Consider the following 7,338-nt stretch of genomic DNA (forward strand, 5'->3'; position numbering starts at 1 on the left):
ATAATCAAATATATTTTAAATATATCCCCATAAGTGGTGAGTAGATGGCTGTAAAGTAGCTAGAGAAACTATGTCCTGTGAGAAAGCTTGCCGAAGGCCTCCATGACAGTAGAGCTTATCAACAATGGGTTTGGAGGGTGGAGGGTGATGTATGTTTTTCTGGTTTCTTAACTAGGGTTTGACCTCATGGCTCATTCAAACTGTGTAATCATTATACCACGGAGCTATATTGTAGGCTTTATTGATATTACCAATAATCAATAGAAAAAAAAGAGCCATGGTTTCGAACTCAAGAGAGCAATGTATAAGTTGGCTCTAGAGGCAGGGATGGAGGAAGATCTGGCTAAAGAGAAGTCCCACTCAGCAAGGATGACCAGTGACTAGACTGGAGTACATATTGTTTGCTGAATGTTTGGTTCACTTTGAACAGAAACCAATCCTAAATCCCAACTGTGTAAATCATCCTACCATCAAGGAAACAAGAGACTGTGCTCACAGGAAAAGAGTAACGGTGGATAAGAACACTTTTTCTCTTCCTCTCTGACACAGGGGCCGCTTTATCTATGGTCACAGTGTTTAAGCAGCATTGCTTCTCAACATGAACCTGATATCGAGGTCCAAGAATAAAGGCATTCAAAGGACCTCCTATTCTTGTCAAGAAGTTACATGACTTGGAAGGGATAGACTACAGAGTACATGGTTACAGGGTTGCGTGGAAAGCAGTACTTTGTGGCTTTGATATGATTATTTTTGCTAAACTACAAACTCTATTGGATGCAAAGTCTCTGTAGATAGACCACACTATTCTGGGATCCAAAGAATAAAAATGATTTGGGCATCTCTGAAAATTCCATCCAACAATTCACTGAAAAGGGTTTATTATTATCTTTTCCACCATCATTCTCTTTCCTTGAAAATTGAGATTCCCAAGAATAAAATTATTCAAACATTATAAATATGTTCTTGTAGCAAGAGACTTCCTTTTGGCAATTTCAAGTTGCTTATGTCCCAGAATAAATACAACAAAAGGGGGAGTTACTGCACTGACTGGAAAGATTAGTTATCAAGAGGAAATGGGGTTCCTGTTGAAGTAAGAGACTATTCCTCAAACCTAGATTTTCCATGGGATGGCATTTTTGTGCCAATCAGCAAAAGCTAATGGGAAGATGGTGGGTTCTGGTGCTCCTGAGACCTCAGGAAGCTCCCTACCCTCCACTAATTAAGACTTGTATTAACTTGTAAATATAGGCCCTACCTTGGTAGATGGGTAGCTGAGACAGAATTGGCAGTGGAATAGGGAGCATATAAAGTATTTATACTAATTAAACCTTATGGTTAGTTGCAACAGTTCACTGTTGTAGCTAATGTATTTTCTTGTATGTCATTTCATTCTCTCGAATCTCTTTTTTCTCTTTTATGTGGGGATTGTTGGTGGCATGTAAGTTCTCAATTTTATCCACAGGTTAAAGTATAACAACTACGATAAGAAAAAAGGATGGTGTCTAGAGATGAAGGCCACTGACAATGATTGGGGTCTGTGTTTGGGAAAAATATTGTGTGTGTGTGTGTTGTGTGTGTGTGCGTGTTGTGTGTGTGTGCGTGAATGTGCATGTCTATATATGTGTTCTCATGAGTGTGATAAATGGTTTCATTGCATCTATGAGAACATCTTTTCGTTTCTTTTGCTATGGTTTGAAGTCTTAGAGGGGGAGAAGAGTGAGTATGTATGTCCAGCAGCTGATGGTGTGGTGGATGGCAAGAAGTAGCCATTGGCTCCTTGAAGTCCATTTCAGCCACTTTGTCCCTGGCCTTAACTGTAAGCTGAAAATAAAAAATAAAAATAAAAATCCAGACTACATTTCCGAGCTACCTTGGCTCAGGTTTCTGTTGTGACCAGACCACCCAGATTCCCTGTGAGCTGTGCCAAAGAAAAGGCAATGAGTGACTAAGGCTAAATATGGGCTATTTTTAAATTGAATTTCTAGAAAGTCTGAGAGGTGTTCAAGTAAGAAAAAAAAATCAGAGCTTCAGTCTGAATCTGTAAGAATATGGGCAACTGAGGGACTTTATAGAGCTCTGAGTCTTACTATCCTGTGTGAAAAAGAAATGAATACTTATCCCTGGAACAATTAAAGAGCTACATAAAGCATCTAGAATAGTACCTGGCACAAATCATAGAGTACCAGTCCACCTAACTGACAGATTTGGCAACCTGGCAGCTGGTTGTGTCTTCTCCAGGAACAACTAGAGTAAAAGCGGTGTTGTGTTACTGTCAGGATAAGAGAAGAACTTGCGATATTATCTACCTGGGCTTAGAGCCAGGGGAAATCTTAGCCAGCTAGATTCTGACTTCTTTTCTGGACTGCAAAGTTATATAGACAATGACTCCCAACATCACGATAAAACTTCTGGACTGTCTCTCATGGCTTGTGGGGACACAGGACAAAAAAATATATCCTGTGCATCCATTGTATCCACTGCCATCTTGCTATCTTTCCTTCTTGGAGCAGGAAGTGCTATTTAATTGCCCACAGTGACCTCTTTTTCAGTTCTTCCCACAGGTTAAAGTTCCCGAAAGCTGCTGTTACACGCCCTCCAGTGTCTTACTACCGCACAACCATTTGAATGCCTGCTCTTAAAATTCACCCAGGATTTTAACTTCTACACAGGGAAAGGAAAACAAATAATTCACTTACTAGTGGAAAGTACCTCTTTTTAAACAATGAAGTGAACGGAACCATTCTGCCAAGGTGTTGCTTCAGAAACGTCTCACACCTGAGCACCTGGGGTAGAACAAGAAGGCTGTTGATTATTCAGTAACAAACACAGACCAGGTGAGGTAGTTTCTGGTATAAGCCTCTCAGTACTTAGTATGCCCAAGGTGGAGGAGAAAAGTTCCTCTTTTGCAAATTGATTTGGAAGAGACAAAGAACTTGTGTTTTTCTTTTATTGAAATATATCAGGAGTTCAGAGAAAGTCATATGTGAAACTTAATGCACTTGCAGGCTGTATTAAATTTGTATTTTCTCTGCAACCAAGAATACAGAAATGATGAATACATATTTTAGAAATACATAATATATATATAGAAGATTTTGTTCAACAAATGTGTGAATGCTATTTATATATTGATGGGTAATGGCATTGAGGTATATAGAAGAATAAGAGGTAAAAGACTTCAAAAAAAGATGGTTAAATGGGAACATAATGAATCAGAAATAGAGAAAAAGAAACAGAGAATGAAAACCAAAGAAAGGGAGGGGTGGAGGAGAGAGGAGAGGGAAGATTAACTCTAAAATGTAAGCAGAAAGCGCCTTACGTAAAACAATCTGAAAGTCTATTATAAGAGGCACATGAGTCATTTCTGCACTCTTCAATTATGTGTATATCTACCACAAAATCAATCACGCTCAAGGCCAAGCCAATGAACTGTTGCTCTACGTGAAGTTGAGGAATCATCCTAGAACCACAAAATCTCAATTCACTTGAAAAGACACGAAGACCCAGACGAACTTGACAGTAACTGTTCAGCTCTAACAGTTCTTTGGAAGTATCATAGAAGATGTTCAAGGCACTGGGTCTTGGTTCTTTCTTAATGTTAAGTCCTCCATCACTGTCTACCACCAGGTAAGCTTTGGGGATTGTACTCAGCAAAGCTAACTTTCTTCTATAGACTAACTCAGAGGAAGCCATCAGGACACGCCTTTCAAAATGGCCTCCAAGTCCTATCCCTTCCTTACACCAATCTCCAAGGCCTTCATCCTTGAGGCCCTGTTATGGTTTCACTAGAAATGCCCTCCACAGGCTTATGTATTTAAATACTCACTCCACAGCTGGTGGTAGTGTTGTGGGAAGTTGTGGAATTTTATGAAGTCTGGCCTGCCTGGACCAAAGGGGTTGCTGAGGAGAAAGGCTTCAGGTGGTCCAGGCTCACTTCTAGTCAGCTCTCAGCTTCCTGGTCTAGTGAGATATGACAAGCCCCACTACCAGCTCCCTCTACCATGCCTCACCCAATGTAGTGAACTATAGTCCTTTATACCATGAGCCAAATAAATCCCTCCTTCCTAAAGCTAGCACATCCTTTGAAACCGCTCCCCTCCTTGCTTCTTTTCCAAGCATGGCTCATTCTCTTGGTGTGCTCTGAACCAGCAAAAGAAAGGACTGGCACATCTCTTACTCTAGAAACTCCAAGTCCAAAATCATGCCTTCTGTGAATGATGGCATGGGGAGGGGGGCAGCCACCCGGTAATGGGAACTTCCCTAATGAGCACTTTACAGTTTACATGCTTCACACTAGGAGTCAGTTTCTGTCCCTCCTCTAGAATTACTGAAACCGATTCCAAGGAAGTGTGTGATTTTGCACCACAGGCATCGACGCTCCTTCCCACTAGGGATGCCTCCATGTGTTCATTTCTTTCGGCTTCTGCCTTGAATGAGATTCTCCCTGGGTGCACCCTTGAAAGCTCACATACCACAAGCCCGAATACCCAGTTTCTTCTCTAACAATACCCCTGTAAGCCCTTTCCCAGCCGGACTCTAATTTCTCCCGCCCACCAATCTAGTTGAAGAGACAAATTGTGAGTCAGGCTCTATCCCATTCAAGAACACGAATCCAGGCAGCAGATTTAACCTCCATTTCCTTTCCTGCAAAATGAGGTTGACAACAATGCATACCTTCTTGAGTCCTTGAGGGATGTGGTAATATAGGGACATCGCAGTGCATGCCTGGGGACTCAGTGAGTGTTCAGGAAGTACTACGTATGTTACAATGTGTATCCTGGTCCTGCCTCCTCAGGGAATCCCTGCATTCTACAGTCACACTAAGGGAGTGGCTGACTCTTGGCTCTGGAGTCTCACTGAGCTTGTGGAACAATATGCAAAATTAGTAGACACAAGCATTTTCTCCCCAAAATTTCTCTAGTATGGTTGTATAATATCTTTGTCTGGGGAGCCCCTAAAATTTCTAGTGTGTACCCCATACCCTACACATGTAGGACTCTAATACAGCTAGGGATGGAAACACAGAAGCCCAGCAAGGTTCTTAACACAAATGAGTATCCAATCACTTGAGTGGTTTCAGAAAATAATAAATAATAATAATAATAATACCCATGCCCCAGGAACGGTGGCTCTAAAATGGAGCTGAATAACCTTATGTCTGTAAACCTTTTCAGGATGTTCCAGTCTGTTCTGGACAACCACTGGCTGGCAAGTCTTCAGCATGCTTTCAAACGCAATGGGAAAATGGCTGGCTCTCAAGCAGAATTTGTGTCATAGTATATATTTAATAGAAGGTTCCCCTGGGCAGAGCTCTCTCATTTGGACTAGCACTAAGTTTCTGAGGTTCAGTTCAGGGTAAGAGCAGATCTCAAGGAAGAAGTGGCCCAAGTCTTCTGGCTCTTTTCCTTTCCAGGAGAGCAAATTGCCAACCACAGCATCTTTTTTCACAAAGAATGAGACAAGGCAGGACATGACTATAACCCCGAGGACCCTTCTTACAGATGCAGAAAACTTTAGATGGAGAGAAATGGCATCATTGTTTCTGTTCCTGTCCGTCTATCCATATGAGAATATATTTTCAATAATAAACTGATAAAATGAAATCATGCTGCATCAAATACAGATATGTAAATTGAAAAGCTTGAATAAAAAATGCAAGTCAAATAAACCATTGTATTATTGTTTCTGTTTTTACCTGCCTGAATTCTTTAATGTTCTTTTAAAGACGCCCATGTGTCAACATGTTTACCTCCAATGGCTTCTTAAAATGTTTCTTTTTATTCTGAAATTGTTTCCCCCCACATTCGTAGTGTTAAAACACCCTTTTCTCAATATAATAGTAGCATATCTTTTCATCCCTATTTCCATGACTAATGAATAGCATAGCATGGCAGGGATGATAGAATGTGTGAAGAGGTCAAGGTTAGTGGATTTGAAGGTGTTATTGTGAAATAATGAAAACTAATCAAAGGATGGTGGTCCTCATGGGCAGATGGATAAATGATCGAATAATGGTCAGGTAGCTAACAGAGATGTTAAGGGACAGAAAGAGAGAAAGCTGAAAGGATTTGGAAGAGAGAGATAATTCAATTTTTTTTAAAGTATGAAAATACAAGAGAAACACAGTGTGGGCAACATTAAGGAAAGAATCTTGGCCAGTCTGCAGCTGAACTACTTGGCAGGTTCCTCCTCAGAAAGGAAACAGAATGATTTGGGTCATCCACAGTGTCCTTCCAACCGACACATCCCTTTGCATCTTCTCGGCAAACAGAAAGAGAGGGAAAGGAGGGGGTGAAGTGTGTGGGACATAATTTCACCTTAAAAGTTCTGCTGAGGGCTGGAGAGAGGCTGAGCAGTTAAGTACACCAGCTGCTCCTCCAGAGAACCCAGCGTGGTTCCCAGCACCCACCTGGGACAGTCCACAGCCATGGACAACTTCAGCTCCAGAGCCTCTGTCGCCCTCTTCTGGCCACCATGATACATACACATGTGGCATACCCACACCTAGATATACACACATACACACACATATACACACATACACATACACACACATTCACACACACGTATACATACAAACACAATAATATAGTACATACGTATATAAATGAAGAATAAATAAAATTATTATGCTACTTGCCTGAAATCAGAGTTCACGGATAATTATCCTTTAATTTATTTTTATAGGAGAAACTTTCTTGCAGTCATACCAACCAGTTGGGTGGGAAAACATCATGGGGAAAGATGTGCCAAGGAGTGTTTGTGGTCCAGGTTGGACCAAAGTTGCTCATCAGCCAGCAGTCTCTCAGAATGCCTCCACTCTCTGGCCAGTCTCTCCCATGTCACTCACCAGTCACTCGCCAACCATTCTAGTCTCTTCTGCTCTGGCCCGAATGCATCTGATCGTATTATTACTCTCTCTGTCACCTTCACAAACTCTCAGTGTAGCCTGGGGATCCATGTCTGGACCTATTGCTGTACAGTCATTGATTTCTTGCTCACCCATGTCCCTCACTTCTGCTCTGTATACCTCTTAGGAATCTTTGATATGAAATAGAAACACTTGCACCTCCCCAATCGCTCAGAGAGGAACACATATAAAGGCACTGAACTGCTATTTGATACCAGGGCCAGGCCAAGAGGCCTGCGCACAAGTCTGCCTTTCCTGTGGTGTCCCAGATTCTGTTTCTTTGCTCCACAGAATGGGAAGTGATTGTACAAAATAATCCACACTGTGCACTTTTTGAAGGGAGGGGGCTTTTCAGGCTTCTGTGTGGAAAGAAAGAAAAACAGCCTGACCCAGTTTTCAAACTAGGTCAAGACGTGGTAGACTGAGTG

The sequence above is a fragment of the Psammomys obesus genome, unplaced genomic scaffold (genome assembly GCF_907164565.1).
Source record: "Psammomys obesus unplaced genomic scaffold, mPsaObe1.curated_primary_1811, whole genome shotgun sequence".
Taxonomy (NCBI): Eukaryota; Metazoa; Chordata; class Mammalia; order Rodentia; family Muridae; genus Psammomys; species Psammomys obesus.